This window comes from Chinchilla lanigera, unplaced genomic scaffold (assembly GCF_000276665.1).
Source record: "Chinchilla lanigera isolate Chin_1 unplaced genomic scaffold, ChiLan1.0 scaffold00073, whole genome shotgun sequence".
In the NCBI taxonomy this organism is placed as follows: domain Eukaryota; kingdom Metazoa; phylum Chordata; class Mammalia; order Rodentia; family Chinchillidae; genus Chinchilla; species Chinchilla lanigera.
Window position 1 is genome coordinate 3,923,842 of NW_004955474.1, and position 25,691 is coordinate 3,949,532.

Sequence of the window (25,691 nt, forward strand, 5' to 3'; positions counted from 1 at the left end):
TCATGGACATTTTTAAGTAATATGAGATTCAGCTCTCCTATGAGCAAAATAATCAGTATTATTTTACTCTTTTATAAAAAAATGTCTTTTATGAAAATGAGCCTGCAAACAATGCAAGCGTCTGTTAGGGAATCTGAAGAAAATTTTGCCAATAAGTCTGGTCGACTAATTCACTTATTTGTTCACTTAACAACCGTTGTTTGAGTAGCGGTCATGTGCCAAAAGATGATTCCAACCTGAGCTGAATGGTGGACCTACAAAGAGATTATTCCTTTAACAAATTTTGCCTAGTCAGTGTGTTTCAAAGAACTTTCATGTGAAAGCGGTTGTTGTTTGACCCCAAAAGAAATCGTTAGATAGCTGTACAAGGCAAGTATATATATCAAGTTCATTCAGTAAATAGGATTCCCTTCTTTTCAAGGCTTTTGCTACTTTACAGTATTGGATTTAAGAAAACCTGCAATGAAAACCTTCTCTGGGGTTTACCAAGAGAGATTCATGGGCGGTGGGGCCACATCTGTTCTCATAAGGCTTCTGTCTGTGCTCGCTTACCCAGGGCAACACCAGGCTTAGCAAAATGGCACTAAGTAATCTACTCCTGTTTTAGTATGTCAGACTGTACTAAACATGTCTTTTTCTATTTCTTTCTGGTGCTATGGCACCCAAGACTTTGGGACTGTAGAGAGATTGCTCCCGCAAGGGGTAGTCTGTATCTACAGGTAATAAAACCAGATGCAACCCTGCCCTTCAAACACAGACCAACGTGCACAGAGCACAGATTGCAGCAGTCTGGCAGTCACGTCCTGGCTCACTACCCATCTGCCCCTCTCACCCCAGGACCAGATACCAGTTAATTAAGTACACTGCAAACCCCTGAGTCCATCGAATTTGTACAAACTGAGCTGAAATTCTGTGCACTAATGTCTTTGTTCCTTCCTGTGGAAGACACAAAAGGCTCTGCCCATATTTTCCCCAGCTCCTTGCCCATAACAGATCCTGGTGTTTCTTCATGGTCCCTGTGTGGTGGGGAAGTCCCTTTCTCTCAGGAACTACAGACAGACAAACTATTTTTCAAGACCTACCTTTGAAAACACAGTTTCTACATTAGTTTGGAATGAAAGAGAGATATTTTCTTAGAACTACAAAATAACTCCACCTAAGCCACTGACAGCTTCTGATGAATGACTTCAAATGAAACCTCATTTCACTACAGTTTCTTCTGTACTTTATCATCAAAATACTCAAAGCATGCTGATATTTAAAAGGTGTCATTGGAAGAAAGCATCTAAAGCCTCTTTTATTGATTTTAAAATATTATAGCAAATTCTTGGAAATTCCCTTCAGGTCTAATACGGCTACTACAGGAAACATTGCAATAATTTCCTATTGATGGTGCCTTGCCTATTAGACATATTTAGTAGTTGAAATTACATTATCTTAGGGATAATTTGACTTACACATTGATCAGGATGTGTTGACTATTAAAATGTAGACAGCTGACATTTAATTGATTATTTGCATTTTAAAAATTACTTAGGGCAAGGAGTGACTATTTTTTTTGAAGACTTCCATAGTAGAAACAACTTCAGTGTTTTTCTTTTAATGGAAATTGTACTGATTATGACATAGGAGAAGCATTCCTAGTCCCCAAATCCAAACTCTGAAATGCTACAAAATCTGAGTTTTTGAGTGCTGACCTGACACCACGAATAGAAAACTCCACATCTGACCTCACATCACAGGTCTCAGTCAAAATGCAGGTGCACTGAGAATACCACATCAAACTACCTCAGGCTATCAGTTCACAAGGCCTGGGGAACATAAAAGAGTTTCACGTTTAGACCTCGATCCCCTACCCAAAATATCTCATTATATAAAAGCAAACATTCCAAAATAAAAAAAAAAAGATGAAGAACTACATAGAACTACAAAATAACTCCACCTAAGCCACTGACAGCTTCTGTGAATGTGACTGCCTGATACTGCATTTGAGAAAATCACTTTGATAGTTTCCTCATGTGCTGGCCAAGGATGACGGGGTCACAATATAGGTACATCTTCTAGTAACCAGGCTCTGCCCTGCAATTTTCTTAACAGACAGAATGAGTTCAAGATGAATGAAGCAAACCCCTTGAGCAGACTTTGTAGACCTTTCTAGAATGGAAAATCACCTTTTGCCTTCCTCTTATACTCCTGCCTGATGACTGAGGGACACTGTTTTTCAAGGGATACCTACCCAAGGAACACAAATACCATACATCCTGTCTTCTACCTTTCTTCTCTCTAAGGTAGGCCTATTACAAGGAATCTAAAAATCACAGTTCAAAGTTGTGAGGTCTCACGTTGTCCCAATTCACATTTCTTTGGAAAGAGTTACCAGATAGAATAGAACTTAGTGGCTCAACTCATAGAAATGGTGACAGTATTTTAAGGCAGCCTCATAGACTACAAACCATATTCCATCTCAGATTATTAAAACTCTGTAAAAGTAAAACTTACTCAGTATGTGGAAAAAAATTCATGTAAGTTTTCAAGCCTGGGAAACTGTCTGCATGGGAGCCGTGTTCCTCTTTCCCCCAACGAACACTCCCATTCTCTACGCAGACAGTGGGCTGGGATCGCCTGACCAGGTACGACTCTCCTCAGTCCCGGGGCATAAATCCTAACTACTTTCTTGCCTGAAGTGTAGAAATGCAACAGTGGTCAAAGCAAAGAAGGTGCAATACATTAAGGGCTTCCTAAATTTAAAGTCTGGAATAAAATTATAAAGCTGAAAGAAGGAATAAAAGGAGCAAAGATACATGTGCTAAGAAGTTTAAATATTTTTGAAAATTAGAGATACTTAGCTAACATACAAATAAAGGTTAATCTTTTCCCTTAACTAAGGAAGCTTACTTGCAGAGAAGTAAATGTGTTTGAACAGACTGCCAGGGGCTTTTAGGTCACTACTGATCATCTCTAGGCCTCCTAAACCTCTTTGCATGTCGCAGTAAGCTAGTTACCTAAAGAGTAAAAACAGGCCACAAGTTAAAGCTTTTGTGGCTGTTTACACTGGGTGTGATTCATCCAATAGATGACCAACTTTCTGATCTCTTTGCATGGGACATGACCATGGGTACACAGGGACTGCATCTGAACATATTGTGGACTAGAATCCTTACAGAGATGTGGCTACTCTTGTGTTTATAAAACAGTGACAAGCACTCTTTCTGCATATCTTTGTCGTGGTAATAAGGTCATGCTAAATATTTTTAAAGGAGTGACCAAATTTCAGATTATGACAGCAAAAATGCCAAAGTGCTCCAGGTATCAGTACAGAAGTGGCAACCAGCAGTCCACGGTATACTTCAAGTGCCACGTATGTGAAACGAAAACGACATTGTTCTAAACTCACATAGAAAGCAGAGCATTATCAGTCAGGTGTTTTCTGTTCTGCAGTTTACAGAGCGAGTGGCCAGGAGGAGGGTGTCCCGGGACTTTAGCACTCTACATGTTCGTGGAAACAGATGACAATCTAGTTTAGAGTAATAGAATTTTTATTCCAAATCGACACGATTCAAAAGTAGGATAGCTGATACCAATCTTGTTAGGCAATTGTTAACTGTAGAGAATTTTAATGTTCACTGTATTTTAATAAAATGTACTCTATAAATATTCAAGGTCTAACAAAATGGGGAGCAATGAAAAGGTACTGGTTTTCTTTTACTTTCGTTAATCAGAAAGCAACAGAATTCAATTTAATTAAGACTGACAAGTACGTTCCACGAGCTGACAGCCTGTTTTATTAAGAATTTTTGCTCTTGGCTTCATTTTTGCTGACTCTGAATTTCCCTAAGTGTGCTATTGTTCTTTCATTAGACATAAAAATTTGGAGAGTTGGAACACTTTCCAATGTTCCCTCATAATTATTCTGCATGTCCATGTCCTCTTTTTGCTCCTTTTAAAACTTAATAAGCTTTTCTTTTTCTAATCTTCTCTATGCAATATAAAATTGCTGTTTCCTCCTTTTCTCAAATATGTTTTGTGAATAGAAATCTGTAGATTTAGTTTTTGTAAAACAATACACCTCCCACGTGTATTTTTGAGGTTTGCCTGCATAGCTAACACACAACACAGCTGGGGATTGTGGCCCCTTTGCTTATCCTGAGCCTGGCTCTGATCCGTACAGTATGTGCTCGCATGTCTCACCCAGGGTCACAGGCTTACACAGCAATTCTTTTGTCTTATACACACACAGTGTGGGATTGCATCACTCAATATGCCAAACAAAGCTCTATAGGTTGATTACAATAAGTATCAGTACATCAGAAGATAGCAAGTATTTAGTGTTCTTTTACTTCTCAAACAGTTGTTTTAAATTACACACACACACACACATGTAGAGAGAGAGAGACAGAGAGAGAGAGAGAGAGAGAGAGAGAGAGAGAGAGAGAGAGAGAGAAAGAGAGAGAGGCTTTCCTCTTGACAAGCAAATACTCAGCAAACCCCAAATCACTTCCTTTCTCTGATTAGACCCCGTGGCACTTGACTCTCTCAAAGTTTCCACAACTCACATGTGGTTGAAGCAAAGAATACACCCCAGCAAGTACTCAAAACAAGTAGCAATCCGGGTCACGACTGAAGCAGCTTTCACACGCCCTCCAATCAGACCGGAATTCTGTATGTGAACGGCTATATTGGCTGGCAGCAGCGTTCATGAAAGAATCCCAGAGACCACACAGTCATGATCAGGTTTCAGGGCAGACGGACAGCTCTAAGCACAAGCAGTTGTCACTGTTTGGACTCCATGGAGTGCTGAAGGGACGGTGACAGAAAACCAGAGCACACGGGAAACCACACCTCACCTCTGTCCTGAGTTTACGGTGACACACAGCTCCCCACACGTCCAACACAACCGCAGTACCTGGCAACCCCTCTCCAGGTTAAGGAAAATGCCCCGGCTGGTGCTCACCTTGCACACACACACACTTCAGTGGTCAGTGGCAAATGCCGGCCGGGAGACAGAGCAGCTGCTCTGTGCTGAGCAGCTCAGAGCTCATTCGAGCCGGCTCCAGTCCCACTCCGGGTTTGCTCTGCAGTTTCTCCCATGACTCCATCACCCAGGAATGGAAACCACCGCTCTCCCCAGTACGGTGGCGTCCAGCTCCCTGGCCCAGGTGCAGTGCTGAGCCCCGCAAGGTCACCGCAAGGTGAACACCAGCAAGAGGCATGTGTGGGGAAGAGGAGAGGCTGCCAAGAAAAGACCCTGAACTCCAGACACCTTGCATTTCAACAGAATCTGAGCTCCATAAATCAGAGCTGGGACAATAGGAGGTCAGACAGGCAGTAAATCCCAGAATCTCAAATGGCAAAGAGCCAATCAGCTCACCCAGAGCATTTTTGAAGCGATAATCTCTGTCTCTCTCGGTGTCTTTGTGTCTGTCTCTCTGTCTCTGTCTGCCTATTTGTCTCTCTCTCTCTGTCTCTGCTCCTCTCTCCCCCTTATCTCTTTTCTTCTCTACATACACACACACACATACACACACACTCACATACACACAGACACACACACACACAGGTACATAGAAGCAGATGTCAGCATTTCCAAAGTACGTGACCAGTCATTTTCTCACACCAAAAAAGTTTCTGCTTACATTTTTCAGGCTAAAAGACTTCAAGACGGATCTTATAAAGTATTGGCAAAATCAGTACACTTCTTTTAAAGGTAAAACATTTCCTGGTTCATAAGTCATCTCATATTAATTAAGTCTTGGGCTTGGAGTACATGCAAAAATTATGTAAACAACTCCCATATTAAAATAAATAGTGGCAGTGTACTTGTTTCAGAGCTGACAGAATCAATTAAAATTCCTCATAAAAATTCCTACCATCTTTTTCAAGATCAGTCTTGATTGTGTACATTTTAATTTGGGGTCTTTGAGAAGACACAACTTACGTAGTACACAGTAGTGCCGTACATACACACAAGACACAGATACACATACGTGTATAAGTGCATCCCTGGAGAGTGTCTCTGACTTTTCTTTTCTTGGATGTTGATAATCTTCTCAGAAGCGAAGAAGGAACCACCCATTTATGAAGTATTATTTTCTCTTAGTTGTATATGTTTTCTTATGAGCAAATAAGTATTTGCCAACTGGTAGACCCTTTCTTTTAACCTCCTTCTCCAACTACCAGTGGTCACCAGCAACTTATTCAACCTCCTATGCATCAGTTTTGTAATCTATAGAATAGATTTGGTGGCAGCATTTGCTCTATTTCCTGGGCTGGGCGTTGTGAGGGTGCAGTAAACAACGTGCAGGATAGAATGCTTTGTTCACGGGGGAGGTGGGAGAAAAGGTTCTTTCCTCATTTTGAGAGCCCTGGTCGGTTGGTGGAGGGACCCATGAATCCTTTCTGCATTCTCAGGGAGGACTGTGGGCCACACAGGAGAGGGTTTGTGTCAAGTGGGCTATAAATAGAGTTTCAGATCTTTTTTTTTTTTTTTTGGTTTTTCTCCGGTACCGGGAACCGAACTCACGACCTTGCGCTTGCCAGGCAGGCGCTTTGGCCTCTGAGCTAAATCCCCAGCCCCAAGAGTTTCAGATCTTATTGAACTGCTGTCCTCTTTGTGGCAGGTTGACGGCAGCTACCACATGGCCGGAGTCAGTTAATTCTGAGCAACATGAGCTCTGTCTAGCTTGCAGACCGAACCAAACAGTTGAGATTCTGATAGAAAACACTCACATGCGTGACTGGCTTCACAGTTAGCTTGGTGTCCTGGTGAATGCCTGTGTTTCAGGGGGTGGGGAGAGAGGATTAATGAGGTGGAATGGTTGGAGATGGAATGCCAATTCACTGCTGAGTTAGCTCTATAACAAATGCATCCCGGCACTCATGCTAAGGTTCCTAATTACTGATGCATTATTTAGAGGTTAGGCTGTGGGAGAGGAAAGGGCAGGGAAGGGAGACAGGTGGTGACCAGGAAGAGAACTAACAGTGTGACCACATATGTGTGTCTTAGGAGACATGCAGAGCTGGCAACTTTAGGACTATCACCTCAGTTAATTCTTGTAATTACTCTGTGAGGTAGTTGTTGTTATTCTCATTTTAGAAATGGCAATAATTAGCCTGTACACTGTTAACTGGTGAGTTATAACCAAGGTCTGCAAAGCCTAGAGTCCTACATTCTGAGTAATGTAGTTAACTTACAACTTTCTCAGAAAGAGAAAGAAGGGATGTTTGTATTTAAATAGTAGGGATAGGGAATTCAAGAAAGCAACTTACTAAGATAAGTTCTTTTAAGTCTTTACCAGGCAAGTTAACTTTTTAAAAAATTTTAAACAGAAAAAAACATAAGAATGATACAGACAGGTATGTTAACTTTCATAAGAAGAGTTCAGAGATTATTAGAAAAAATACACTTTAGCTTTTTAAACAATGAACATGTTGGACATTGCAGGGGGGAAAACGAGTTTTCTTATTATGTGCCAATATTTCTTTTAAAAAATTGAGTCTTGCCTGGCTTCAAAGAAGCAAGTTCAGAGGTCTTTATGGTAGAATGCTACTCTGCTTCTTTGAAATAAATCTAATACATTATTTCGTTTTAATTTGCTTAAATGTTCAGACCTTGAGGAATATCCCGAAAGAAAACAAGACCGTCTTTTGACCTTAAATGTAAAGAGAAGACTTTTTTCAACTGCGGTTGGAGTACAGTATTAGAATCACACTGTTTCAGTCCGCTGGGCCTGGGGATACTAAAAAATTGGAAGGTTCTTTCTACCAATTTTATTCGAAAAGTGGTAGAGTTTGAACTGAAATCCATCATAGGATTTGTTTCTGTTTTACCCTTTCAGTGTCATTCCTGCAAAAGAAATATGCAAGTTGTGTCTCAAGATAGCAGTACTATTCATATGAACTTCTCTAAGCAGGGCAAGTCGCTCCTGCCCGCCAGCTCATTTCCAAAGGTGCATAGACTTCTCCAAGGATGCCCCTGTCTGACTATACCTTAACTCTGCTTTTAAAACTTCCATCTGGGAAATGTACAATCCAAAGTCTATCAGGAGCTGGATTTCTCATTCACCCTCAGTACAGTCTTGGAAAACTGTAAATTTGAAGTCTTACTTCAAAATGATATTTTTGGTGTAGATATTTTTTCTAAAAAGATAAAGTAATACGTTGTACTATCTGGGCCCCAGCCTTAGGTAATGAATCAAAAGAAATAGTAGAGAAAAAAAAGAAAAGAGTACTTGCAGCTACTTTTGATCTCAAAAGTTTTTCAAGTTGAATTCTGGGTTAAAACACACACACACACACAATGCACTAACCAGCATCCTAAGTAACCAGTTATTCCAAATAAAAGAAGGTGAAGAATCAAGTTCAATTATTTGGTCTTTATTACTTTGCTATTTTAGCTTAGAATACATATACTGGAATTTCACTGTAACCTATTTATTACAGTGGCCTCATACTTATCTATTTTTTGGAAAAATTTAATTCCTTTAGAAGCCTACAGTGATCTAGAAACATGGCACAGTGAAAAAGTTAATTTCTGATTCCAAATCCATTTTATTTAGACTAAAGGATGAGAAAACAATCACACTTGGGATAATTGTAAAAAGTAGAAACTATTCCAGTGATCTTTTAACAAAATAACATCTACCTTCAAAGCTTTCAACTTATTTCATAGTTCAGAAATGGTGAAAATGGACGCAGATTTTGGTGCTTCCTTCAAATTATTTGACTGTTCCATGATGTATTGTTTGCCTACACTGCAGCTAGTAACTGCCTACATGTAATTACCACAGCAGAGAATAATTACACGTTATTTCTATCCTTTCTTGGCTTCAGAATCTTGACTGTTTGCTCTTAGACTTTGAGATACTGATTTTAAAATCATAGCTTAAAAGGAAACATGTTGGAATTTGAAAATATGAAGAAGACAGAATTTAGAACCCTGGGTAACAGGGGCATCATGGAGAGTGGAAATGAAGAGGTTTTGGGCGTTAGTTTGGTTCTTGCTCCCTTCTAGTGGCAGCACTTATGTGACACACTCTGGGGTCCTCAGAGTCTTTCCCCTTGAGGTGCAACTGGGATCATGGATGAACAGGAGGGAATTGTTTCCAGTTTGCAAACTAATGGGAAAAAGTTTTTTTCCTGGCACCTTTTTTTCTTACTGCTCCTTCCCCGCTTCAGTTTGGATCTTTTTTTTTTGACCTTAGGAACAACATCACAGGCTAGTATCTATCAACGAGGGAGAAAAAAGTTTTGTTGAAACACTAACAGTTGTTTAAGCAAAAGTTGAAAGTAATGTGAAATGTGCACACATTAGAATTTTAAACCGTTGTCTGTGGTTAGAATTTTAAACCGTTGTCTGTGGCTGTTCCAAGGCAATCTATGAAGTCTTTTAATCAGGCACTGTATAGGAAATACGATGCCCCTTGCCTTAGGATTGGCCCAATAAACTCATCACAATTTGTAGATACGGTAAGTTGACAATCATTCGGTACATCAACACTACCAAGCTACACAGCTCAGCAGTGCAGGACCTCTGCAATCTCTTCTGTCCACCTCCATGAACACTGGGCTGACTGGAACCAGGACACCCCATGACCCAGCTTCTCAGAGAGGACCACGCCACATACCACCAGCACAGGAAAAGGTCAGACTGTAAATAGTTCCTGTTGCATGTGTGTCAGTCTTTGTACCATGATAACAGAAAACTCATACGTCAGCAATCATAAGCTGAGAGTCATCAGTAGATAAAACCAATGAAATGAACACTATGAGCAACCATGGTCTTCTGCATTTTAAAACACAATTTTGATATTTTTCTAGGTGCAAAAGATATATCTTCTATGCTTTTCTTTTCCACCTTAAACATATCATTGTCAAGCTTGGCTTTAAGAAGATGAAACAAGAATGTGAAGTACTTTTTAAAAAAACCTGAACATTACTGAATATTATACCTTTATAGGGGAACACAAGAGAAGACATTAAGGCTTTTGAAACTATTTTAAATTGTACAGTCAGGATCACTGCACATGTTGGAGATGTTTGTAAAAATACAGCCCAGTAACATAATTGTAACCCCTGCAACACACATTGCACACACACACACACACACACACACACACACACACACACACAGGGCCTAGGCTATAATAGGGGTTTCCAGTAGGCAGAGAAACCTGGGCCAGCTGGCTACAGACTGGGCTTCTGTCTCCCAGGTCCTTGGGCTCAGGGGTACTTCAGAAAGCCAGGGCCACTTAGGATCATGGTGCTCCTTTTTTCTGCCAAGGGGAATCTTGCAGGTAAAATCTTCAAAGCATCAGTGTCACGATCTATAGTCCTCAGGTCATATACATCCAAGTGCATGGTACAATCATGACTGAAATTAGAGGACTATGGTAGGGTTTCATAAAGATATTTTAATTACATATATCATGCTGTATGTGTATATTCTGATGTATATTATATATGGCGCAGTGTGACATACATCATTGCATAAAGCTTAATAGAAAATGGTGGGTACAGTGAGATAGGAATTTCATCATCAATATTTAATAGTATAGAAAAATCTGAAAAATAACTTGACAATGTCAGTAATTTTGATCTCTTCATAATGAGATTATACCAATTTTGTTGTCTTTTATTTAATCTCTGTGAATTTCTAAATTGTGCTTCAATGACCATTATGTCAGTATTGTAAAAAAAAAGTGACAGAGAAGAAAATAGAAAAGAAAAGCCAGGAACTTGAGCTGGGCATGGTAACTCATGTCTGTAACCCCAGCACTCAGGAAGCTGAGGCAGGAGGATTGCTGCAAGTTTGAGGCCAACCTGGGCTACATAGTGAGTTCAAGTTCAGCCTGGACTACATAGTGAGAACATGGGGTCTCAGAGAAAAGAAAGGAAAGAGAAAAGAAGAAAGAAAGAAAGAGAGAGAGAAAGAGAGAAAGAAAGAAAGAAAGAAAAGAAGGAAGGAAGAAAGAAAGAAAAAGAAAAGAAATCAAGCAAGCAAGCAAGAAAGAGGTATCTTGAGTTCATATTTAAGGATCATTCTTAACAAAGTTATTTTGTCATGCTTCTGGTCTTTGAAGGAGGAAAGCTTCAGTCTTTGAACATGTTATCAGTGTTACTGTGTCCACATTAAAATATTCATGAGTATATATAAACAAAAATATAGATTCTACAGTATTATAATACAAGGAAAAATAGAGCAGTTTGAGTTTCACAGATTTTTACGAAATAAACTGATCTAGGGAAGATGACACAGTTGTGTTTAGATATAAATTCCAATATAGAGAGAATGCATACAGCACAAATATAAATGGCAGGGTACAGCATTATAAAAACATAATCACAGTCTAAATGAGGAATGGTACAGTAACAGTACAAATATGCCCAAGATGGTCTATTGTCTTCAAAGAAATGATGTCGCTTTAACACATAGTGTAGCACATAGTGCAGAGAGACCTCCTCTGTGATAGCAATGTAAGTTTGCTGGGGGCGAGCAGGGCACATACGAAGATATGCTGCAGTGCTTTGGGAGCCTTACTTGCACTTTGGTTTGTATTCCATATATCTTCCTGACCTAACCATGGGCCAATAGAGGACTTAAGAGTACAAAGTAAACAAACATCGGCCTGTTAATTAAACACAAGAATCATATGTATATGTATATGTTTATGTATATGTATCTATTTATATGGATATGTATTTTGGAAACAGAAGTCTTCAACACAAGCATCTTGAGACCATTCAGAATATTTGGACTCAAGCCTAACATTTATCCACCTGTTATAGTGGGTTAGATTATTGAAATAACATTTGAAAGACTGGAAAAGTAGCCAGACCATATCCACATAAATTGAACATTTTATTGTTCAATAGTAAAGTCATAGCCATAGATTTCCTTTTCAAAAGGAAATAAATTTTGCTATCACGTTTATGCGGAGAAGAAACTTCATTAGCGGAGCCATACTTCACAAGAATGAGATTAACACTTTAAACAGGACCAACACACAGGAAATTGGGGATTCAATGCATTCTTCTGATATTATTGAGCTTCAGGTTCAAAAATAATATTTTTAAAACAACAATATCTAATAAAGATAAACTGTCTTAAGAAAAACAGAAAATATTTTATTTGACACACAGCTAAATAAACGTGTGTATTTGCATTATTTGCAGTCCTTAATTCACATAGTTATAATTCCAGTTATTTATAGAAGTAGAATAAAGTTGGGGTACACTTACATTTTATTTTTATAGACTGAGCTAATATATTTTCAGTAAATTTCATCTAGATTGATTAAAATATTAGAAAACTTGTGACTTATGCATTGATATAAATATAATAGCTAAAATGTATCTCATAGATTATTTATTCATTATTTCTATCGAGAGAAAAAAGACAATATTGTTTTTCAGTTTAATCCACTCAATGAAAAAATCACATTGTGCCATCTGTTTGAAAGTTAGTAGTTTATCCTGGGGACAAGGTTCTATTTACATTTAAAGATTTTAATGTTCAAAAAAAAATCACCTTATCACCTGTATAGTTTTCTCTATTCAGACATGCTTGTGTGTGTATGTGCATGCATATTTATTCCAGTAATTGCCCACATGTAGAGTTTCATGTGGTTATGGTCAGGTATCACATAGAAGCTTTTTATTTACCACTTGGCTTAGAGCGTCTTACACATTTTTCTTATATCTGCAATCTTCAAACAAAATAATATAGAACATTTTGTAAGTTGTAAAATAGATGAAATTGTTATATTTGTAATATTATTTTTGAATTAATATAATACAACTTATTGATGTGTTTCCTTATTTGAGACACAACATTGATCGTTTCCTGTTGCTTTGCTGAAATTATCTTATTTAGCTAAGAATTTTTCTACTTTTTGGTGGATTTCTTTTTCAAAGTATCTCTTTACAACAAATTCACAGAGAAACAGATCACTGGGTCAAAGATCTGTTCTTACTGTGAACATTGTCTGTAGGTGGAAAAATTAGTTTTAAAGCATCTATGAATGGGATGAATGGTGAAGGTACAAACATGAAGATTTACAATTAATTGCTATGGATTCAGCTGAACAGTTTAAGCTGTTGTCTTGGTTACTGTCCTCTCATTGCTGAGACAAAATACCTGACATCCAAAATGAAGGAAGAAAAGGTTTATTTAGTTAACAGTTTGTAGAGGTTTCAGTCCGTACTTCACTGGCTCCAAGGCAGAGTGGCACATGGCACAGGACAACAGTTCATGGTGGTGGAACAGCAAAGCAACAAGAGCAAAAGGGGGGAGTGGCAAAAAAGAGCAAGCCTCTTTCCCTCCCTTATATTGTAAGCAGGTTACCCCCACCCAGGGGGCGAGTAGCACTCACATCATCTCCATGCCCTCCTCTTCCACAGGTTCAGGATGAATACAAAGTAAGCACCCTGGCTCCCTGCTTAATCACGTAGTTAATCTTCTAAACTTCTCAAGTTGACACAGTGAACAATACCCCAGAAGGGTAAGGGTATGTCTTTCACCCCAGGATGCAGAACTGCTGAATCCCTTAGCCAAACCTCTAGGCTCCCCAAGTTGACACAATGTATCAACCATAACAGCTGTATACCAATTTCTTGGTGCTATTGGTCCAAGTATGTGCAACTTTTGGACTTATGCTTATTTTTATCCCTAGAACAGGGATTAGCCTTTAGCCCAACAAAGCATTTCAATGAAATTTGATGCTGATGTTCTTGTAAATGCCAACTTATTTCTCTCTGGTGACAAGGTGTAAATGACTTCTCATACACTCTGATTGTTTACCAACACATACACTTTCCCCTCTGGGAAGAACCCACTGTAACCTATTTGATAAATCCCATGAAAGGTTAATAATAAAAGAGTCATTATTTATATTCTGTTCTTATATGTTTTAAATCACCTATTCCCTATGAAGATATATTTATGATTATTCAGTTTTATGTTTCAGAGTCTTAACAATTATTTTTGAACTGTTATTTTGATACTTGTTGCCCAGTGTGTTCACATACTTTCCACATTATTTAAAGTAGAAAACACAGAGTGTATTTTAACAGTCAAGTAGTCACATGGAAGCTAAATTCTTAAAGTGAGCTTATTTCAACAACATCAGTGGAGCACCTTGGAGGAATTATGTTTAAATACAAGGCAGAACTTGTGTTGTAAAAGTCTATTATAAAATGTATAGCACAGAAATAAAAATACTAGTTTAATTTGGGATATAGATGTGCATATGTCGAACATTCTCAGTACAGTAGAAATGTGCACCGATACACGTTTTCTTATATTCTCCACCTTTGCAAATGTTGGTAAGAGGAACTGAAAAAGTAAGGGAAATCAAAGTGTCACCAAGAATCATCAGGAAACAGAAGAAAACACTAGAATGGAAATTAGGGGGACTCTCCCACTCCCACCTGAGCAACCTGGGGCAAATCCCTTCCTTCTGTTTGCTTCCTTAACTATAAGATGACATCTGACCAAAGAGCAGATGTAGAGATGACATGTCCACTGACAATGTAAGCATGTGTCATTGTGTGGTGGTTGGCACTACATTGTATGAATTTAGTATTGCCCTGATTTTATAAGGAACTCCATGTCTTTACTGCCAGGCAAGTCTATAAGCAGTTCTTCAAAACAAAGCATCTGACCATCACCTTACACCACTGTTTGTTTGTAAAGTGAATGACAGATCAGTGAATAAAGTTAGATATATAATATAAGCATTTTATACAGCTTTTGCAGCTTCTTTTTCAAACTGACTAAATAATAGTTCCCAATATATATCTTCTGATAACTACCTTCCTCCACAAGACATTTCCTAGACAGGGGATGGAGCGGGTGAGTGGCAAAACATCTGTTATGAAGAGGGCTGCTGTGACTTTTTGTGAGAGAAAATAAAACTAGGAATGGGCCAATGGACACAGACAGTAAAGGCAATAAACATTGCCACTGACAGTAGGCAATGAATCAGTGTCGTGAACCGGCTGTAAAGAAGAAACTAGAAGATTTCACTGGGGAGGAAGATGACGAGGAGAAAGGAAGACAGCTAAAAGTGGAGCCCTGTTTTTGTCCTTTTTATTCTCTAAAATTAGTTTTCCTCTTCCCACCAGTGCTCTGAATGTCGTGGTCAGTGACAGCAGAAGGAGGGGGATGCGTTCAAAGGGAGTGGAGCCCTTCCAGTGATAAGAGCCAATCCCTCCCTGCTGTGGTCTTGAACATTTCCTTCCGGGTTTACAGGGTCCCAAATTAGGTTGAAATGGACAAGAGAATGGGGATGATCTCTGTGCCATCAAAAGTTTATGCTCTGCTTTTCTTTGTCCCTTAAATTTAAAAAAAAATCCCTAATTATGGAGGAATGACTTAGAGGTATGTAATTGTTTTCATTCCCCAGATTAAAAAAATAAGGCTGAGGAAATCCAGTGTCATGCTATTTCAATATCAGTATCATCCAGTAGTATGAAGTACTGTCTAAAAGAGGCAGAAAGAGTTGATTTTAACAGCTAGGATGGCAGGAATACCAGGAATACTTTAAGAATTTGTTAAAACAAGGCAACAGCCCACTGGGACATACCCTACCATACACCCAGGATTTAGTAAAAGGTCTAAAATTTTATAGTAAATATCTCAGAAACAGTCACTACTTTGGAATGACCACTGTATTTTATCAGATGTGAAACTACTAATCCTAATAAAATAAAGTATTCTAGAAATCTTCTACTTTCCTTCTATTTATCAAATAAATCAGTAATTTTCACACACTTTTTTCTAACCATGATCTAGCACTTTCTTCTCAAGGATACTGATAAACACAGTACTGGAGAGCCACATGCAGGAAAAAGTGTGGCTTTAGGGTAGAATCTACGCAGAAATGTTGTGAAGATCCAGTAGCATGAAGGGGTCAGTAGTGTGGATGGTGGGTGTTGGGAACCTCACTTCCAGTCCAAGCCTTCCCTGGGCTGGGCGGTTCCACTGCCCTTAACTATGCTACTGCATCCATGCTGTCCTCTGTCCTACACCAGAGCTTCCTGGTTGAACTCACATCTAGGGTCAGGAAGAATGGGGAAATGTTTGCTAAAGAGGCAGGGAGACTTAAAATTTCTATCATGTCAGAAGTTGAGTTAAAATCACTGTATCTTGCCTGGCAAGCGCAAGGTCGTGAGTTCGGTTCCCGGTACCGGAGGAAAACCAAAAAAAAGAAAAAAAAATCACTGTATCTTACACAATTCAACCTCTGATACCAAGCCTTTTTAACTCACTATTGTTCCACCCTACTGATTTTTCCAAGTAGTACATAGAGGTGAATAAATTTCCTAAACAATAAAATCATGAACTCTGCACATTAGATAAGACGCCAGTGGCCATGTAGCTCGAGTCTCTTATTACTGAGTTAGCTATACCTCCACACTGGAAGAGAAATCGTCCAAACCTCCCACGAATATTGAAAAGTTTGCATAGCTACTATATAGCATGAACCTTTAGGATCACTCACTAAAACTATTACATAAATGTAGGGGTGTCATGGACACATATTATCTTCTCTGTATTAATAATTTAATAACATGTAATTACTTGTGACATTGTCCCAATTTTCTAGAAACATTTGTTATGATAATTTTATAAATAAAAGAGAAATGGCACTGTGGAGACATATTTATTATTTATAAATAAAAGAGAAATGGCACTGTGGAGACATATTTATTATTTGATTGTGGTGAGCAAGTGAGGTACTGATGTTTAGTCAGCTTAGGGTAAATCTGTTTAATATTTTTATTAAAACTATTTATTACATTTGGAAAGTAGATCACCACTATAACAGATGAAACGATAGAAGTTTGAGTATAAAAGATCTTTTCTGTGCATGCATTGGAAAGTTAAAATGGCAAAATGGAAGGCTAGGAAAAGAAGAAGATGAGGCATAGAACAGCTGATCACTTGGAAAGGCGAGCAGTTACACAGGGTATCTGGCTTGAGCCTCTATGCACTAAGGCACACTGATGTGCTTGCTGTATTTTGCTTTAATTATTATCAAGAAAAAAATGGACCACGCTACTAGAATCACAGCCTTGCATAGCAACAGCATTTCTAAAAATATTGCTGCTGCTACTTCACACGTGAAGAAACGGAATCCTATCAGATTAAGGGCATTTCTCAAAGTTATACAGCTATTTTGTGCTGAAAATTAAAGATGAAGGAGACATTGTTTAACAAAGTTTTAAGTGACTTTCATATTTATATGCAAGGCAAGGTTGCAGTTTGTTAAAAGACACCTTTACTAACGTTTACCATTTCTTGGTTTTGGTTGTTTCAGGGTCTTAAATACATTTTTATGATCCTTGCAACATATTGGAGAGACTCTTGTTTATTGTATGATTTTATAAGATAAGGTTACGGATGATAAAGATTGAGTCTCAGAATTTTAAGTGACTCTTTCAGATTTCAGATGAGGTGGGTGATGGGTCAGAATTTGACTCTAAAGACCATGGGGTTTAAAATATCTTACGGGATCCTAGTTTCATTCCTGTGCTAGATAGATGATAGGGAATAACAGAAAGAGAACTCTCTTTATTAGGCACACACATTTCCTACCCTTAAGGTCTCTGACATCTGGACTCCCGTACACACATACACACACACACACCCTCTCACACACACCTCACACTGCAATACCCTACGTACCATTACTCATAGCTCTTCTGATGTGGAAAGCCCCATCCCACCCAGTCCTCTAAGCTTTTATCTTTGCTGCCCCACAACAATGTCTTGGGAGCCAGAAACTTTGCCAAACAACAAGGAGAGTTAGAACTAAGTACAGAAGGCCCAGAAGAAGGCTCCATGAGATGTGATAAAAATGTAAGGAAAATGCTGCTGACGTGCGACATCCCACAGAAAAGCAGGGAACTCCAACAAGGAAAACACAGGGGAAAATCTCAGTAGCCATGTGTGACGAGTTTCACCCAAGGTCCCTTCAAACCATTTTAACAACAGATAACATGAGGTGAGTGCGTGTGAGATTTGTTCCAATCATTTTGACTAACAGAAGCCATAGCATTTGCCAATCTCATAGGAGTTTCAGATTCAACCCTTTTAAGAAATGTCATCATGGGAAGTGAAATGTGAGTCTATGGCTCTGATCCTGAGATCAAGGTTCAGAGTTACCAGTGGAAATCACCCAAATGTCCTCATGAGAAAAAAGCACACCAAATCAATATCCAACAAGAAGGTGATATTGATTGTTCTGTGACCTCGTGGAGTTATGCCATCTGAGTTTGTCCTCACGAGCACTAAGGTGAACTGTGAATATTAACAGGACATATTTGAGTATTTAAGAGACAACACGAATAAATAAAACAACCTAAGGAATGAACAAATGGTTTCTCACCCACCATCATGACAATATTCCATGTCACACATCACTCTGATGATAAAATTTCTGCCAAATGAAAGAATTACAGCAAGTCCTCTGTCACTTTATTCACTCCATCTGACAGTATGACTTCTGTTGCTTCTCCAAAGTCAAAATGACCATGGAAGCTAAATGTTTTCAATTGGTTCAGGACATCAAGACAGCCACAAGAGCACAACTAAGAACACTCACAAAAGAGGACTTCCAGAGCTGCTTCAGAAAGTCCCAGGAACAATGAGATAAGTGTGTTCAAAGTGAGGGGAATAATGGCTCTGTGTCTTTTACCATAATAATTTTTTAAAATTCAAACATTCATTATATTTTTGGTAACACTTTGTATACCTGAAAAAGCCAAGTGGGTGCTAAAAATGTTAAATAAGCTTTGCCATGTAAATATATTTAGTTGCCTTATGCTTTAGCAGTGACTAGCCCTTCAGTAGAAAGTCATAATTTATGATCTTACTTAGAATTCTTATTCAAGTAATCACATGAACATATTCATTTTCTTACTCTGTTATTAACACCTTGACATATGAATCTCTACATGAACAATTGGCTATGTTTCTTTTCTTAACTTTATAGAACAATATCTTCATTTTTACCAATGTTCAAGTGGAAATGTTCACTTGCTTTTTCGTTTCAACATGGGAAAGAAAACCAGACCAATGCTATTTTGTGTGCTAGTGCCATTTTAAAGTTTAAGTTCCTATTTCCTTAAGTTTGTTTCTTGTAAATATTGTCATAACTACCTAACCCGATACCACCCCATGCTCTGTCATAAGACCGCTTGTCCCCTATGTAAAATGTCAAACACAAACACCTTTATTCCTTTGTCACAAACTAAGCCCATACTTTGTAGTCTTTCTATAGCTGCACTAAATCATATCAGCACCACCACCACCCACAGACTCAGAACTAGCTCCAGAGCTAGAACTATATATCTATTCTCTCCTCCTCCCCTTTGGAGTCAGTGCTCAGTCATGTACTGGGTGCCCACCGTTGGCCCCTAGTAAACTTGCTTGTCTCTGAATCTGGCCTCCATGGGTGACTCAATTAAATAAGCACATTTGCCTCAACAGTTTCAACTCCTTTCAGCTCCTGATATAGAAATCCCCAAACTGCTAATAATGTTGACAATGGTGGCTAGATATATATCAATAAATATTTAAAGTGACAACTAGGGACACTGTCTTTGATTCTGTTTTGTATTTTTAGTCATAGAATGTCCTTCTGTTGTAGCCAACTGAGTTAGATAGAAATATTATAGGCAGTCAGATAGGGCCAGGCCCTCGAAGAAACCAGTATGGGAAACAAGATACCTTGCAACTGTGGGAGAGACCTTAAGACAAAAGATTAAACAAATGGACCCACACACCTCCCTAGGGATGGACATCAGAGACTGATATTCTACATAGGTATCAATCAACTTTAAAAAAACCAGAGTCACTAACCCAACCCCCTACAGGAAAAGCCCAGTTCTGTATTCATGTCTGCTTGGTACATGATTTGCTTCTTCATTTGATCCTCAGTTAATCAGTTTTACCGGAACAATTATACCCATAGTCGCATTGATTGAACACAGTTTTGTCCTGCCTCATGCCCACCTTGTGACTTCCTCCCTTTTCCCCACCATGGACCTGCCTCACCTTGTGGTTTTGCTCTATAAGAATCCCTAGAAAAGACAGGGTCCTTGGCAACCTACTCACATCCCCTTCTGTCTCTCTGTCAGACAGAAGCTTTCTTTCCCCCAGTAAATACATTCTGCTCTTACCCTCTGTTGTTCCTAAAATTCATTCTTCTATTTTATAGAACATGAAATTATCCCAGACATCTTTCAGGTTCGGAGTTTCTTTCCCCTGTATCACTTTTGCTCTAAACCTGCAGACTCTGAGGTCCATCTCCCTCTGTTTACCAAACTCTAGCAGGATATGGGTAGTGCTTTTTCTACCCAATGCTGTTAGCTACTTACCTTGAACCTAATGAAGGGGTGGTGTGAATGACTCTGCAATGACCTTGTGTCTTAATTTCCTCCATCCAGCACCCACAAGTTAAAGAAGGACATGAGTACAGTTCATGGTCAGCTGGCCCCAAGGCAGAACCACATGGCAGAGCAGCACAACAGAGAAAAGCTACTCGGGTCATCACACCCAGGAAGCAGGAAGAGGAGGGAGGAGCCTGGGGGGGGCGGGGAGACAGGTAATCTTTCCGGGTCATGTCCTCAGATCCCTGCCTCTATAGACCAGGTCCCACCTCCCAACAACATGAATGCCTCCAGGAATTAACCCTTAGCGGTACCTCATACCTACCATCCAGTCACTCTCCAAAAGCCCCGCTCTAAGTGTACAAGGTCTTTGGAGGGCATTTTAGCTCTAAACTATAATGTCCCATATGTGATACCATCTGCAAGCTCACACTCCACAAAGAGCTTATGGGCATGGATTAATTTTCCTAATTACCTACCTTCTCTCATCAAAGAAAACTTTTTTTTAACTTAGTTGCTATTTGTTTGGGGTCTTTTTCTTTCTTAATCAAAGCACCAAATTACTACCTCATGGACATTTAGATTACCAACAAGAATAAAATCTATCATTCAAAATCTCAAAAGGAGACCGAGAGAGAGGTGCTAGATCAGGAACAACTTTTTAATTTCTAGACTCAGTTCATACAGGCGTTTCTAACCTGCAGGTGCGTCTGGAGGCATCTGTGAGAGGATTTCTCCTGATTCCCCTTCCCTCTGAAGGCTTCTAGGAGTCCAGCACCATGAGGAGGGGCAGAAGGAGATGGGATAGAGTTAGTTACTTCCTTACAGTGCCTGTAAATCCATTCCTCAGAAGACCTCTTTCTGGACAGGCTAGAAGCTATGTTTTCTTATTTGAAGAAACTTGAACAAAATAATTTTGTATGAGACAACTGGAGGAGCACTGGAGAGAATGAGATGTAAATGATGAAGGATTCACACTGGAGAAAAAAAGTTAAAGCGGTAGAGTGGTTAGAGAGGTGGAAGAAGGAAATATACAAAGCATTACAGCTGGGAGTTGAACGGCGAACATCTGTTGAGTCACTGAGGTATAACTGAGAGGGCTGAAGATACCTATTTGTAACCCCAAGAACTTAACCTGGAGGACTTTGCTTGCCTTATACAGATGCTTGCTGTATAGTTTTCTCAGAAGGATAACAATGAAATTAAAAGCATATTTTTGGAATTGGGAGAAAAATAGAAGAAAAATGCAGGAACATCTGGTTACTTCCATATAAGAAGCAACAAACAACAATGTAAAACTGTCAGTGCAAGTAAATAAAAGTATTTATTAGGGTCAGTTGATAAAGAAAAACTCTCCCATTTCCAAGGAAGACAGACCAGCACTGTGCTCATAAAGGCTCATGTTGTGTAGAGGGTAGTGTTTTATTGTTTTTTTTTGTTTTTTTTTTTGTTTTTCTCCGGTACCGGGAACCGAACTCACGGCCTTGCGCTTGCCAGGCAGGCGCTTTTGCCACTGAGCTAAATCCCCAGCCCAAAGGGGGGTAGTGTTTTAGGGGAAGGAGGAAATAGAGGTAAGGAGAAGTTTTAGAGGGGAGAAGGATGCTGGTGACCTGGGGCAAGACTCCATGACTGAACAGACCTGGAGGCTTTGGCAGGTCCTTGGGACAGGGCACTTGAAGGGAGATGACAGGGCCTGGAGGAGACTGCATGATGCGCTTCTGGGCCAGACCTGAGCACTGGAAAGAGTAGGATGTAAACCTCAAGTTTCAGGTTTTCTTTTAAGGTATAATTTTAAAATTATATTTTTCCTTGTTTTTTCTACCTATCTTTATTTTTTTCTAGATTCCTTTGATTCAGCCTCCTGTGAGTTGAAGAACTGTGAATAGGAATATTGACAACCCCAGCTTTCAGAAAGGGTGGGTGAGGTGAGGCCAAGGTTGAATAATAACGGTTTAGCTTGGATTTTTGTTTATGCAATACCCTGATGGCTTGAATTTCAGGGTTTGATTTAAGATAATTAGAAAAACAATGGAATGGGTTGACACTGGGTCAGTAGTGGATCAAACTTGCTGTTGTAACTACCCACTTTCACAAATACCAAAAGCTCTCTAACTTGGAAGACATTAGTGATAGATGAAAATACATTTTTGACATTGGATGCTTTTGATTTTGCTACAAAGTAAATACATTTACCATAGAAAGGTGTAATAAAGTTTTTGTGATAAGTTAAAAGACGGATCCCACATACTGTTTTGCTCTACCACTTAAAATTGAAAGGCTTTATTTGGATCGATATAAATATAACTAAAGTTAGGAAATTGCACGTGTAACAAAAGCTACAAATACCGGTATAGCCATAAGCTTTCTCTTAATTACATCATTTCTGAACTGTATATTACCATTCTCACTTCATAAGTGGGAAATTAAAGCTAGAGATTGCTCAAGTGAATTTCTGAAAATAATATGGTGATATAATGAAAGAGCTGTTGAAAAATGTTTATTTCTTTCCCACTTTGCTCTTGTTTTATCAGATCATGGAGGACAATGGGGCAACATTCTCCTCTTGAATTCTCAATAGACTCCTTTAAAAAGTCCCTGTCATGAGGAACAGCTCTTACACATGAATGCCCAGTCCCCCTGTGATATTAAGATTGTTTCCTTAAACTTTTTCCCAAATTCTAGTCTCTTAAAAGAGACTGTAGAGTCTTAGACCATGTATTTCATGATTGTCAGACACTTTTGCAGACAACATATTTTCAGTAATGCCTCTGCTTTGCACACTAAGCTGCCTTGCACTTTAACCTCACTGGCAGGAAGCATTGCTTCACTGCCAGGAGGTCTGGGGAGAGTCCTCAAGCTGTACCTTCCCTCAGAATCTACTTCGAGCCCCTCGCACCCTACCTTGGGTAGATCAGTGGATGCCAACATGGATGACTTCCAATAGATTTCACTTATCATTTCTTCGGGTCAAGAGTGTAAACATGCAGTTGGAAACTATTAGATTGAACCAAACTGGAAAAAGTATAGTTTTCCATGTCCAACGGTCATATTTTCTGAGGGACTTTAAAATTCTGGTCAGATGAGGCAATTGAATGAGACACATGAGGCCATGGAAGATAAGTAAGCATAGATCTGGGAAAGAGAGCCTTGATCTATGACCCATACCTCAGCATAAATGCCTCTGAGAGCCTAAGAAGCCACAACTCAGACTCTACATTCTATGATAACGTGGACAAGTGGGTTTTTCTAGGGAGACCATTCTGACTTCATATTGAATTTCCAAATAGGTTTATTAAGAAAAATTGACAAGGACTTGGACATAACTAGTTTCTGGTTGACCTCTTCTTCTTCAAACTCAAAACTGATGAGCACGATCCTTTGCACAGCACGAAGAATTAATGAGCACTAATGGAGCATTAGCAAAAGGCCAAAGTAAAAAACCCAAAGCTCAGGAAATTTACATTTTAATGCTGTGGCCCTCTGGAGCAAAGTATTCCAAATCATGAAGCATTTGCTACTAATAAAGAACCTTATAACAGCCGGGGAATCATTTGTGATCGAGACGAATTTTAATAGTGCCCCTCATCAGCACAGCCGAGGAGAACATTTTACATCTTCCTACTCCAGATGGTGCCATTTGATCAGAGCTCCGCTCCTTGGTATGTTCAGTTAATTAAAGTCCTCACTGTTTGTTAATGGTAGGTTGGTGTAGCAAAATGACTCTGGAACAGATGTCGGGGAATTTATCAAAGGAGCTGAACAGTCATCCTGGCTGTTCCACAAAACTGCTTCATTTCCACCTGTGCATACCCTTACTGGACCTAAATGTCGCCCTTGCCTTTGCTGCTATTAAAAACGAGATGGGGGAGGAAGAAAGACTCTTGGTCAGAATCATCTCTTTGGAAAGGAATAGTCAGTAACAAAGACTTTCCAGCAGACATTTCCAAATGCAAAAGTATCAAGATGATCTATTTTTATGAGACCCTCCCTATAAGTCTCACCACAGGCTCTCTAATCAGCTTGCATTCATGTTTGCTATAAACTTGCAGCTCAAATAAACTTTTATCTCATACCTTTGTTCCTGTTTTGTCAGCATCTATCTGCAACTAAGATAGCAGCCTATTATAGCCAGAGATTAAAGGAAAGAGAAATGGCAAGAAGTCACTGATTAACACAAAAAACAACCCAAACCATGCGGTACCTTGCCCCACCTCCAAAGCTCCATGGGTCTTTGAACTAAATATTGCAAAGGGGGAGTTTTGGGTGAGGAGGAAGATTATTTGGTCTTTGGCAGTTTCCCAACTCTGGATATAGCTAACGTCTGCAAGAGAAAAACCCAAGACAGGGGTAGAGTAGAAAGATTCTATGAGAATAGAATAAAATAAAGTTTTGAAAAATATAAAGCCCTGTGTGGATGAAACATTTTTAAAATTAATTAAATGATGTCTCTTGGAAATAATTTGCGATACATAGTGGCTATAAGTTCTAGAAACAGAAAGATCTAAAGGTCTAAAATGATTTGGTGGAAAATTAAACCTCAAGTTCATGAAGCATAAGGAAATAGATGTAGAGTTTGTAAAGAAACAATAGAGAAATAAGCATCAGAACAGATGTGTAAAAGTTGTTCTCAAGCTGCAGCTATGAACTTATTATTCTGCCTCTCTGCTCTGTACTCCAGCAATGGACCAGAGCCCCTTAGAAATCCATCTTAGAAAGCAAACACAATAAGCTACATTTTACTTAAGAAAAATGTTACAAGAAGTAAGCACACTTTTCTAAGCAATAGTATTTTCTAGTACGGAAAGTTGTAATACTTGGAAACCTCAACTGGTACAAAAGGACACTGCAGCTATGTACTCACACATTGGTCTCAAAGACAGAAGTCAAACCTGCATGTGTTAGCTTGGTATTCTGAAGTTTGCATGAATATAACTGTAAAGTACAATGTTAAGAACTGTATATGGAGCTTGGACAGGGTGCCAGGTAATTTACATACCTTAATATGTAATTTGTTTCTAGCTTTGCTGATTTTTCTTTTTTTTTTTAGTACCTGGAATCAAACTCATGACCTCAGGCTTGCCAGGCAAGCACTTATGCCGCTGAGCTACATCCCCGCCCCTTTGCTGAATTTTCAATGATTATTAAAGCTTTGAGAAGGTGAAAACAGAAATTCATGGGTGGTAAGGGCTTCCTCAAGAACGGCTAGTGTTGGGAATGCCACACCAACCCACCTAACTGTGACCCCTTTCATTCCAAGGTACTGCCCACCAAATAATTCTTCAAACTACACGTTT

General features: G+C 39.1%; 1 protein-coding gene across 6 annotated transcripts in view; it reads right to left on the reverse strand.

Moving 5' to 3' along the window:
- The window catches only part of Arhgap24 (Rho GTPase activating protein 24), a 438,515-nt gene that overhangs the window by 137,578 nt on the left and 275,246 nt on the right, over positions 1-25,691 (reverse strand). The window contains exon 1 of one of the 6 annotated variants that reach the window (XM_005401372.2): positions 4,952-5,119. The exons of 4 other annotated variants lie outside the window; for them this stretch is intronic. The gene's annotated coding sequence lies outside the window, so the exon portion shown is untranslated. Of the gene's footprint in view, positions 1-4,844; positions 4,902-4,951; positions 5,120-25,691 lie in introns of those variants that run through there. One more of the 6 variants, XM_005401371.2, reaches the window with a different exon arrangement.